Source organism: Lepisosteus oculatus, chromosome 14 (assembly GCF_040954835.1).
Source record: "Lepisosteus oculatus isolate fLepOcu1 chromosome 14, fLepOcu1.hap2, whole genome shotgun sequence".
In the NCBI taxonomy this organism is placed as follows: domain Eukaryota; kingdom Metazoa; phylum Chordata; class Actinopteri; order Semionotiformes; family Lepisosteidae; genus Lepisosteus; species Lepisosteus oculatus.
In genome coordinates this window covers 28,788,967-28,800,424 of record NC_090709.1, presented here as the reverse complement: position 1 = coordinate 28,800,424, position 11,458 = coordinate 28,788,967, and the positions used below count along the sequence as shown (strand labels likewise).

Below are 11,458 nucleotides of genomic sequence, written 5' to 3'. Positions count from 1 at the left end.
TACATATTTAAAGGGGATGTAAGTCTTAAATGTGTTTTGTCACATCTGGGTGTTAACTGAATACTTTTTTAGCATTATTTCTTGTGTTTTGACTCTATACTTGTGTTTCTCAGGAGACAGCAGAAATATTGATGTTTACATTTCTATTCACATTCCCGGTGATATTGACTGAGGTAATGCAGAAGCATGTTCTCTATAACAATAAACGGTGCGAGAAGACAGGAAAAAAGGCACCGCTGGGATTTGAACCCAGAATCTCCTGTTTACTAGACAGGCGCTTTAACCAACTAAGCCACGACGCCAGCAGAATTCCCCTCTTTTACTGCCACTTGGACACACCGCTCTGAGACACCTGCGTTCAGTAAGCGCTGAGTCGGCTGGCTGAGCACGTTGCCTCCTTTACATTCAATAGGAGCCCCGACTGTAAGAGAAACGAAGAGAAATAGGTTTTATCCGGCACTTTTCATGTCCAATGCACTTGACATCTCCCACGGGCGACAAAGTTCATTTACGACACCTTTCTTTCTTCTTTCAGCAGGAGTACAATAATGGCAACAACATGTTTGGAGTTCGGCATTTCATTTAGTCTGCGGAAACATCGTATCGGAATGAACTGCCCGAGATAAAAGAGTAATTGCGGCTTCAGATCGTTTTTACAGAGCATTGCGTTGTTCTGTTCATGCTGACTACACGCTTTAGATATGTCATTTACTGCAAGCGTTGCTTTTCCAGGTTTTTATGAAAACTGGGGTAAAGTTAGCTTGAAGTTCGAAAACGATTTTGGCACGCCTGTAGTGCTTTCACGAAATCTCTTAGAGTTACAAAAACACTTGCTTTGTGTATAAAATACATTGTGGATGATTTCTCAGCCTTTACTTTTTCGGTTTTATGACATTTTTTTGACCAAGCACGAATATTCTTTTGTCCATATCTCCGCAATGGAAGCACAGAACGCCTTCAAACCAAAAGCATTTTAAAGACCACGACTTGTGGATATTTCCACAGCCTTTACATCAAACTATCAGTGAGCTAATTATCTTTTTTTAAACCTCCGGTTTTTCATCAATGCGTAATTACGCACGAACTGGAACCCGGGGGACCGCTGCGTGCACACGTTCACAACGCGAGAAATACTGTTCAATACGGCTTCGTGCGAAAAAACCGTATATGACCATAGGAAGCAGAACAGCGCGGTCTCCCATTACCCAGACTGTAAGCACGGGAATAAAGCTTTGTTTGATTTCTGAAACCCTTCCTTTACATCCTGTTTTCATTCAGGTAAGGGTCAACTATATTCACAATACTACTGACAGCAGGAAGATTAAAATATTCTTTACTCAGCGGCTTATTAAAAACAGCTCCCATGATGTTCAAACCGATTTTTTACACAGAACACTGACACAGCTTTGCATTCTGAATTGCATTCTTTTTCTCATGCTTTTATTTAATATGGCACGATGCACTGGGATAGGGGTATTCTGTTCACAAACCAATAGCATTTAAGCCACAGCACCCACAATGCTGCAAGTGTTTTGCACACTAAGCAGGTCCTCTGACTTTTCCCAGCTTTGTTTTGGGTTGTGGAACCTTTCTTTATATTTTTTAGGATTTTCTGAAGATAACACTACAGGTAATACACTGGGATAGGTGGGTCATCGACATGGCTCAATAGCATTTCAAATACAGCACCCACACTGCTGAAACCAAGTGTTTTACACACCAGACAGGCCCCCTAACTTTATATAACCTTGCTGTGGCTGTGGCCCCTTTCTTTATTTTTTTATGATTTTCTGAAGATAACACTACAGGTAATACACTGGGACAGGTGGGTCATCTTCATGGCTCAATAGCATTTCAAATACAGCACCCACACTGCTGTACCCAAGTGTTTTACACACCAGACAGGCCCCCGAACCTCGTACAACCTTGCTGTGGCTGTGGCCCCTTTCTTTATTTTTTTATGATTTTCTGAAGATAACACTACAGGTAACACAGTGCGATAGGTGGGTAGTCTTCATGGCTCAATAGCATTTCAAATACAACAACCACACTGCTGAAACCAAGTGTTTTACACACCACACCTTATACAACCCTTCTGTGGTTGTGGCCCCTTTATTTATTTTTTTAATAAGAATTTTAGTTTTTCAATATGGCACCATTAGACAGGCGGTACATGGGGATTGGGGGGTGCTATTCATGAGTCAATAGCTCTTCAAGCACAACAGCCACAATGCTGCAACCAGGTGTTTTACACCAGACATTTCCCCTAACCTTATACAACCTCGCTTTGAGTTGTGGAACATTTCTTTATTTTTTAATGGTGTTTTTGACTGTAATCAAGTGTTGTGCTCACTAGGCAGGCCTCCTGACCTTTTACAGTCATGCTTTGTTGTGTGCAACTTTAATTATCTTTTTAGGATTTTTTGAACATGGCAAATTCCACCGAGACGGGTGGGGGGTGTGGGGGTGCTCTTCAATAGCTTTTTCATCTATACACACAAACGGATGTAACCAAGACACTCAGAACCTGTCACGCAGGGGCTGACTGCTGAGGATAGGGATCCAATGCGGTGCCCTTCGTAGGGTTGGCGCGAGACGCAGGCGTAGTCGGAGTAAACAGGCAGGGGCCCGAGTCCGGGAAGGCGTAGTACAGGCGTAGGCACAGAATCGACAGGCGAAGGCGTAGTCGAGGGACTGGCAGGGGTCGGAGTCCGGGAAGGCGTAGAAGTTGCGTCGGTAGGCAGAGGCATAAATGAAGAGACAGGCTGGGGCCAGGATCTGAGAAAGCGTAAAACAGGCGAAGGTACAAAATCGAGTGGCTAAAGCGGTTGTCGGAAAAGCGGGGTCGAGGTCCAGGGGAGAAGTCATAGTAAGGCAAAGGCATAGTTAGTAGGTAAGCTCCGGGAGAGAATCTCAATCGTGAGCAATGACCGGGGGACAGATGAGGGTTTAAGTAGAGGACTGATTGACATGTGCACGTTTGGTATGGGGAGAGCTCGAGGGAATGCGGGAGCGCTTGCCTGCGTGAGGGAGATTCATGACAGAACCAACAGAATCAACCTGAACTCATAGAAAAACAAGAATGCCCCCGAGACACCTGAATCCCCCTCCTGGACCACTCTGGTATCAACACGCCCAAACCCATCCATACCAGCTAACAAGACTCAGAATCGGTGCAACCCTCCAACCTGGACCAAGAGCAGGATGGGACAAGAACCTGCACCACACTACGTACACAGGTTTGTATTTTTGGCTGAAGATGAAAATGTCTAACATAGATTGTTTTGGTTCTAGCAAACAATAAAAATAGTTGTTAAAATCCAAACACACATAATGAGATCACTCTCTGTCAGTATGTGTAACATTCTGGGTCTGGGCTCCTCTGTATTTGGGCTAAAGAGAGTTCAACAACATTATTAAATGCACTGACATCATAATCTGACAAGATCCATTGTTTAGGGGAGACTTGACCACCCACTGTCCACCTGGTATCGTGAAGCTCATTGTCCTTTAGCTTTCCAAAACCAGAATCACTTGGGACTCCGGGGGGATCGGTGTATGCAAAATATGAATTCCTTATGCAAGAAATTGTATATGGTCAATATAGCGATCATATCTTATCAGAAGATGGTAATCTCCAAGGAACAAGTAATAGGTTTATTCCACGCTGAAAAATGATCAAATGATTGATGAACCCAAGTGATTTGAAAGAAATGTTAAATAACTCAAAGCGAGGTTGTATAAGGTTAGGGGAGCTGTCTGGTGTGTAAAACACCTGGTTGCAGCACTGTGGCTGTTGTGCTTGAAGAGCTATTGACTCGTGAAGAGCACGATGTACTATCCCCATGTAACGCCTGTCTAATGGTGCCATATTGAAAAACTCATAAAAAAATAAAGAAAGGGGCCACAACCACAGCAAGGTTGTATAAGGTTCTGGGGGCTGTCTGGTGTGTAAAACACTTGGTTTCAGCAGTGTGGCTGTTGTATTTGAAATGCTATTGAGCCATGAAGTCGACCCACCTGTCCCAGTGTATTACCTGTAGTGTTATCTTCAGAAAATCATAAAAAAATAAAGAAAGGGGCCACAGCCACAGTAAGGTTATATAAAGTTAGGGGGCCTGTCTGGTGTGTAAAACACTTGGTTTCAGCAGTGTGGGTGCTGTATTTGAAATGCTATTGAGCCATGAAGATGACCCACCTGTCCCAGTGTATTACCTGTAGTGTTATCTTCAGAAAATCATAAAAAAATAAAGAAAGGGGCCACAGCCACAGCAAGGTTGTACGAGGTTCGGGGGCCTGTCTGGTGTGTAAAACACTTGGGTACAGCAGTGTGGGCGCTGTATTTGAAATGCTATTGAGCCATGAAGATGACCCACCTGTCCCAGTGTATTACCTGTAGTGTTATCTTCAGAAAATCATAAACAAATAAAGAAAGGGGCCACAGCCACAGCAAGGTTGTACGAGGTTCGGGGGCCTGTCTGGTGTGTAAAACACTTGGTTTCAGCAGTGTGGGTGCTGTATTTGAAATGCTATTGAGCCATGAAGATGACCCACCTATCCCAGTGTATTACCTGTAGTGTTATCTTCAGAAAATCCTAAAAAATATAAAGAAAGGTTCCACAACCCAAAACAAAGCTGGGAAAAGTCAGAGGACCTGCTTAGTGTGCAAACCATTTGCAGCATTGTGGATGCTGTGGTTTAAATGCTATTGGTTTGTGAACAGAATACCCCTATCCCAGTGCATTGTGCCATATTAAATAAAAGCATGAGAAAAAGAATGCAATTCAGAATGCAAAGCTGTGTCAGTGCTCTGTGTAAAAAATCGGTTTGAACATCATGGGAGCTGTTTTTAATAAGCCGCTGAGTAAAGAATATTTTAATCTTCCTGCTGTCAGTAGTATTGTGAATATAGTTGACCCTTACCTGAATGAAAACAGGGCGTAAAGGAAGGGTTTCAGAAATCAAACAAAGCTTTATTCCCGTGCTTACAGTCTGGGTAATTGGAGACTGCTCTGCTCTGCTTCCTATGGTCATATACACGTTTTTCGCATGAAGCCATATTGAACAGTATTTTTCACGTTGTGAACGTGAGCACACAGCGGTCCCCCGGGTTCCAGTTCGTGCGTAATTGCGCATCGATGAAAAACCGGAGGTTTAAAAAAAGATAATTAGCTCACTGATAGTTTGATGTTAAGGGTGTGGAAATATCCACAAGTCGTGGTCTTTAAAATGTATTTGGTTTGACGGCGTTCTGTGTTTCCATTGCGAAGATATGGACAAAAGGATATTCGTACTTGGTCAAAAAAATGTCATAAAAACGAAAAAGTAAAGGCTGAGAAAGAATCCACAATGTATTTTATACACAAAACAAGCATTCTAGCAACTCTAAGAGGTTTCGTGAAAGCGCTTCAGGCGTGCCAAAATCGTTTTCGAACTTCGAGCTAACTTTACCCCGGTGTGCCTCACTGTATTGGCTTGAATCCAGGCCTTGCTAGCTGAGCTAAAGAACATTTTAGATATAAAGTCGGAGTTCTGAGTTACTAAGTCGCAATTTTGAGTTACTTAGTCGGAAATCTGCGATACCATAGCGCGTTTTTTAACTCCCTGGCAGAAACGGGCTTTCATACATTTCAATTAGTCTGATCAGTGTAGGACAAGTTAATGTAGAACCATTGCTATGTCTGTCTCTTGTTTGTATATAAATGAATGTCTTTGACAACTTAATGTTAGTTTTTAATTTAGTTTTACGATGTAGGTCATGCGTTAACATATGCACGAGCATACAAAATGTCTCCCTCCTGATTCAGCTCATGCCCCATAGGAGAGAAGAGATTCCTCCTGCTTCTCGTACAATCATATCAGAACAGAAGCCCGTCTCACCCGGCTCTGATTCAAGAGCAACTCACATCTCTAGCCCCTTTTTTTATTCGGGATCGTAATTTTCTTAAGTTATGATCAATATTGAACTTTTTCTAAATAAAATGACAATAATCAAACATACAAAGTATTAGGAGTTGACAGGGTGCCCCTTTGGAATAGTCGTCAGAAAATGTGAGAAAAGGAAAGTTACCTAAGCTCTCACACACAGCATTAGAGATTGGAATCTGATTGTAAAAAAAAAACGACCTGTTTCCCCTTCATTTAACAGTGCTGTTGTTTTTATTTTACATATTGTTAGCATTTTAATGAATTGTTAAAAGATTGATACACAAATCGCTAAATAAGAAAACGTAAAAACCCAACTGTAAGCAATTGACCATTCATATTCCTGAATTTTAAATCCCTGTGTTTATCTGTGTCCAAGTGCCTGGTGCAGCTATTTTGAAAGCAGAGTCTATGATTTATTGCGGAAGCGCGTTGTTGCCACCCAGGAAAAAAATCTTAATTAATAAATACCAAATTATCTCCTAATTACGAGATAGCAACGATATCATATGTGTGTATGAACAACCTGTTATATTTGCAATGGCAGTACCTACAGGCTATCGAAAGGTTTGCTGGCACTGTGGGTTTAGTTTTCCTGACAATGTGCATGCTGAGAAATGCGCACGGACTGACTTTCTTCTCGCAATGTAAATGTTACCGTTTGTACCTCATGTAAACACAGTTTTAACCATTGGCACACTCATATATATCCTGAATCAATAACGAATGTGACCTAGAATCCATTGTACCGCTTCAAACTGAAAGTCAGATATTTAGTCTCAAAACTACATAACTCAGGATTTTTTTTTTCCTTGATGGCAGCATTGGCTTCTGTTATTTAGATTCAACCACTGAAGAGGTTGGTTTTGCGTTTTTAGCTATTGAACATAACTGGTAAGTTTAAGTCAGTTCTTGTTACTCTTTCCACTCGAAAGAGCTGTATTAATACCGGCGCACCTGTCTCCACAGGAAAGTTATTGCTGTTCCAAAACCAATGTACTGCAGCTTCTGGCCACGTGTTCCTGCTGTCAGCATGTGATACCATGTTCTTCCACCGCTAGAAATATTACTGCTCTAGTACAGTAGTAAAAGAGGAAACAAATGCAAACACCGTTTAGAAAAAACACACACGTCTCAGGCCTTAACCATGACAAGGATGGGATTTGAACCTAGACGAGCAGAGCACAATGGATTAGCAATCCAAAAAGTGACTCATGTTTAATATTATTTTCGCTTGCTCGATTTGTAGTACGCTCCTCAATCCTTACAACCGCTAAACAAAATAACTTCATGTGCTACAGCATTCTGCTGCAGGTACGGTTTGCACCGTGTATTAGGCGAACCCGAATGAAATATTTCAAATATGTGAAGAATTTCATGAAACCTGAAAAAAGATCACAGCCAATGTCAACAATTTAGAGCCTGTAGGCAGCTTCAACAGAACAAAACGATCTGAAGCCGCAATTCTTTCATAGAGTGTATTGTGACACTCTAACCACGTTGTTGCTATTACTGCTACATCTGCTGTAGTTGGTTAAAACTCTACTCAGCGGGCAAGTAAAGTTGTACAAGGAAAAGACTACTTTGAGCCATCCAAATTCCATTATGTGAATTTAAGCTTTTTTTAATAATAGCATTAGTAATACAATGCGTGCTCAGAAATGTTACTTATTAGCTTATGAAGCAACAGTGTTTCGACCATTTGCGGTCTTCAAAAAGTAAACGCTGAAGTTTTTATACTTCCTTGTGAGCAGATCACCTTTGATTTAGAAAAGGAAAACTTACTCCACCTGTTGCTTTCATTGCAATATCTGAATCGAGACCCAAGCGCTACGAAAGCTGAATAACGCAAAAGACATATTCCCGATTTTAATTTAGATACACATTTTCTAATGCAGCTTTCATTACAAGACAGTCTATTTCTCGAAAGCGTGTTATGTAAAAAAGAGAAAAACGAAAATATATGGATGACAATATTTAAAAGATTAAGATTTTACTTTTGAGAAATTGTCATCTTACGTATCTAGACGCTTTTCAACCGCTGGTTTTAGAACGTTGCTGTGCTTCCTGCATCATTTTCAGTGTTATAAAGTGGGTGTAGAGGGAGCGATCACTGTAGAACAGTTAAGAGGTTGGAGCTGTTCAGACTACTCTTGTTATTTCTCAAATGCTTCCATAATTTTTCTTTCACGCTACGACGCGAGTGTGTACATGTGTTTGGTTTTCGTTTCACTGATTCTCATTGAAGCTTTGGGAATTAACGACGAAAGAATCAGTTGCCTCGGAAAGCAGAAGCTTTGGTTCACAACGATCTTGAAGACACGCCCATGTAGTGCAGCGTGTGATATTTCTACTATAAAAAACCAAGTGCTCAAAGTGACGTCTGCGTTTACCGTTTAGACTTTTCATCTCGGGCGCACTTTTAGAAAGCAAAGATGGAGCAGTTGTGTTGAATCACGGTACGACAGCCGTCAGCAGAATGGCGCAGTGGGAACGTGCTGGGCCCATAACCCAGAGGTCGATGGATCGAAACCATCCTCTGCTATACACACCGTCAGTTTAATGACGATGATTTCTGATTTTTTTTCTCTCGTGTGTGTGCAAGCTTCACACTTACTGTATTCGTTAATCTTTACCAATAGCAGATGCCCAAATGTATCTTTGGTTGTTCTGAGATCCTTGATAGTTTCCTCAAATCCTTCAAATGAACATCCATATCAAAGCAATTATGTGTATATTTATTACAATTAAGGTACATATACAAAATATCAACGCACATTTGTATAATGCTCATTTAATGATTGTCAAGGATTGTCAAGTTCTCCAACAAATCTGTGATCTAATTTTAAAATATTTTTGCTAAGGATACAACGGGTGTATGAATGAATTCTCCTGACAGCCAGTTGAAGATAAAATTCCACACGTGAAAATGGTTCTCTTGAACATTGACTTAGGTACTTAATTGTTTACATGTCGTTCCACACGAGTAAAATGCACATTTCCTGCAAAGATCAAGAGGGTTTGCAAAGAAATCCCATCAAGTTTAAACAGAGATTATGGTTAAAGCAGAACAATCTGAAGCGCATCCCTGAGTGGGTTTGAACCACCAGCCCTTTGTTTAATAGCTGCGCAGAAACACACTTCCGTTGTTTTTTGACATTCACACGTTTGTAGCTAAAATAAAATACTGACATTTTCCTGCCAGCCAGCAGTATTTCTCCTGCACTGACCATGAATAACCAATAACTTTATCGCAGGCTGTAATCTACAGAAAAGGAAATGAATACTTGTATTAAGCTAAGCTTGTTCCAGAAAAGAAATGAACACTTGCTTCAAAGTAAATCAAGACGTATGTCTCTCTTGCTGCGTGTGCTCTTATCTGTCCATCTCTCTCTCCTCTTCTCTGGCAGTCTGTGCAGAGTATCTGAAGGGGATGTAAAACCCCTTGGCAAATAAGAAAAATTCTGAGGCAGAATAAAAAAAAAACATTATTCTCTTCTCAGTCAGATTCACAGCTTAGACTCACACTCAGACAGAAGCTCAACTCCGTACTGCTCTCTATCCTCACAATCCAGAACCAGAAGATATTCAGACAATCAGTGCTGCTACATGAACAATATCAGACAGAACAGCCTGGACTCATGTCACATTTCCCCCTTTTATCCTTCCTCCCAGCCCTCTTAGAGACATAAAAAGAGCTCCTGGTTCTCCTCTCTGTGAACTGGGCTCAGGGGTCACTGATCTGGCAGCTGTGGGCTCTGTTCCAGGGCAGAAGCAAGAAACTTCAATAAACCCTTTCCAGGACTTCCAGCCCTTCAGTATTACTTTCTTTAATGTATATCAGCATCCAAACATGTTTTTTAAGTGTTTTATAACACAAGTGAGTGTGGAATTATATGAGTATTTATGTAATAAACAGCAGTATTGACACTCTGATCAGTATATTGATAGTCTTATAAATGTGCAATTAGATGAAGTCTTGTAACAGTTATACAGTTAATTAAAATCATCAGACTACCTATAGAGCTGAGAGCTGGGTGGAAATGAAACCAGGATACACATTTTAACCTCCAGGAACATGAGTCTGATCCTCCTAGGTTCTATACTCTGATGATTCGTGTAAAACCCTTAAAAGCGCTTATTTCAGGGACTCGTGCTCGTTCTCTACTGCTCCACGTGGGTATGCTTTGTAACGCATTAATCTGTGAAGTCAACTTTTTTTTTTCTGTTTAATGAATTTCATTCCTCGGTTTGTCGCTCTCCTCCTCCAACTGTTATAAATCGCCTCTCTTCACAGCCCGTTTTTTTTGGGGGGGAGATGTTATATTTGTATGAAAAGCCCTCCGGACTCCGGACAGGAGTCTCCTCCAGCAGGACACGCTCTTTTTTTTAATTAAACGTATGGAATTTACAAATATAATACTAATATCAATGTCTTCATGTTAATATTAGTGAGAGTACAACTGGTAGTTTTAATGCTAGTGTTCATGTGAGTATTAATGACAGTGGCACTACTAATTGTTTTAGTTTTAATGTTCATATTCATGTTAATATTAATTATAATTAATAATATAATTATAGTGTTACTGTTAGAGTATTAACACTAGTAGTAATGTTAGTTTTAGTAACAGCATTACTGTTATTATTAGTAGTTTGTGTCAGTTTTAGTGATAGTGTTACTGTTGTAGTATTAGTAGTATTTATATTTGTTTTAGTTATTGTGTATCTGTGGATAAGTGTGTCTGTGGTATCTGTGCATGTGTGGGTGCATGTCTGGAAGTGTGTGGTGTCTGTGCATGTGTGGGCTGTTAGTGTGTGAGCGTGGGAGGTCTCTGAGTGTTTGGTGTCTATAAGTGTGTGTCTGTGAGTATGCGTAGTGTCTGTTTCTGTGAATGCATGCCTGTGAATGTGTGTGTATGGTGTGTGTCTGTGAGTGTGTGGTGTCTGTCAGTGTGTAGTTTTATATTTGTAAGTATATGTGTTGGTATGTCTGTTAGTGTGTGTAGTGCCTGCGTCTATGTGAGTATTAATGATGATAGCATGTGTGAGTGTATATATGTGAGTGTGTAAGTGTCTGATTGTGTGTATAAATGTGTGATGTGTCTGTGAGTGTAAATGTGTGTGAGAGTGTAGGTGTACAGTGTATCTATCAGTGTGTGTGAATGTGTGTGTAGGTGGGCTTGGGTTCCACTGATGTGTCTGACAGAAGTGACCCATCAACAGGTGTTGTGTTCCAGAGCCGCTTGCAAATAAAAACACTTTCTAGAGTCCAGACCAACATCCAGAGAGCTGTGAGTTCTCTGTTTTTATCAGTATTAGTAATAATGACAGAAGTAATTCCCACGCAAATGATTATTAACCAAGACAGACATCAGAAAATATCGCCTTTGCAATGATGTCACTCCTCTTCTTCATGAATTTTCTTTAATGACAAGACATTTCTGTGTCTGAGTGTCTGCTGAAAATAGCGCGACAAGCCATTTCTCTCCAATATTTTCTGGTGCGGTTATTTATCGCATACAAAATATTATTC

General features: G+C 40.6%; 1 non-coding gene across 1 annotated transcript; it reads right to left on the bottom strand.

The window, feature by feature from the left end:
* Positions 1–228: 228 nt before the first annotated feature.
* Positions 229–302, bottom strand: trnat-agu (transfer RNA threonine (anticodon AGU)). The gene has a single exon. It is a non-coding gene; the product is annotated as a tRNA-Thr (tRNA).
* Positions 303–11,458: the final 11,156 nt, after the last annotated feature.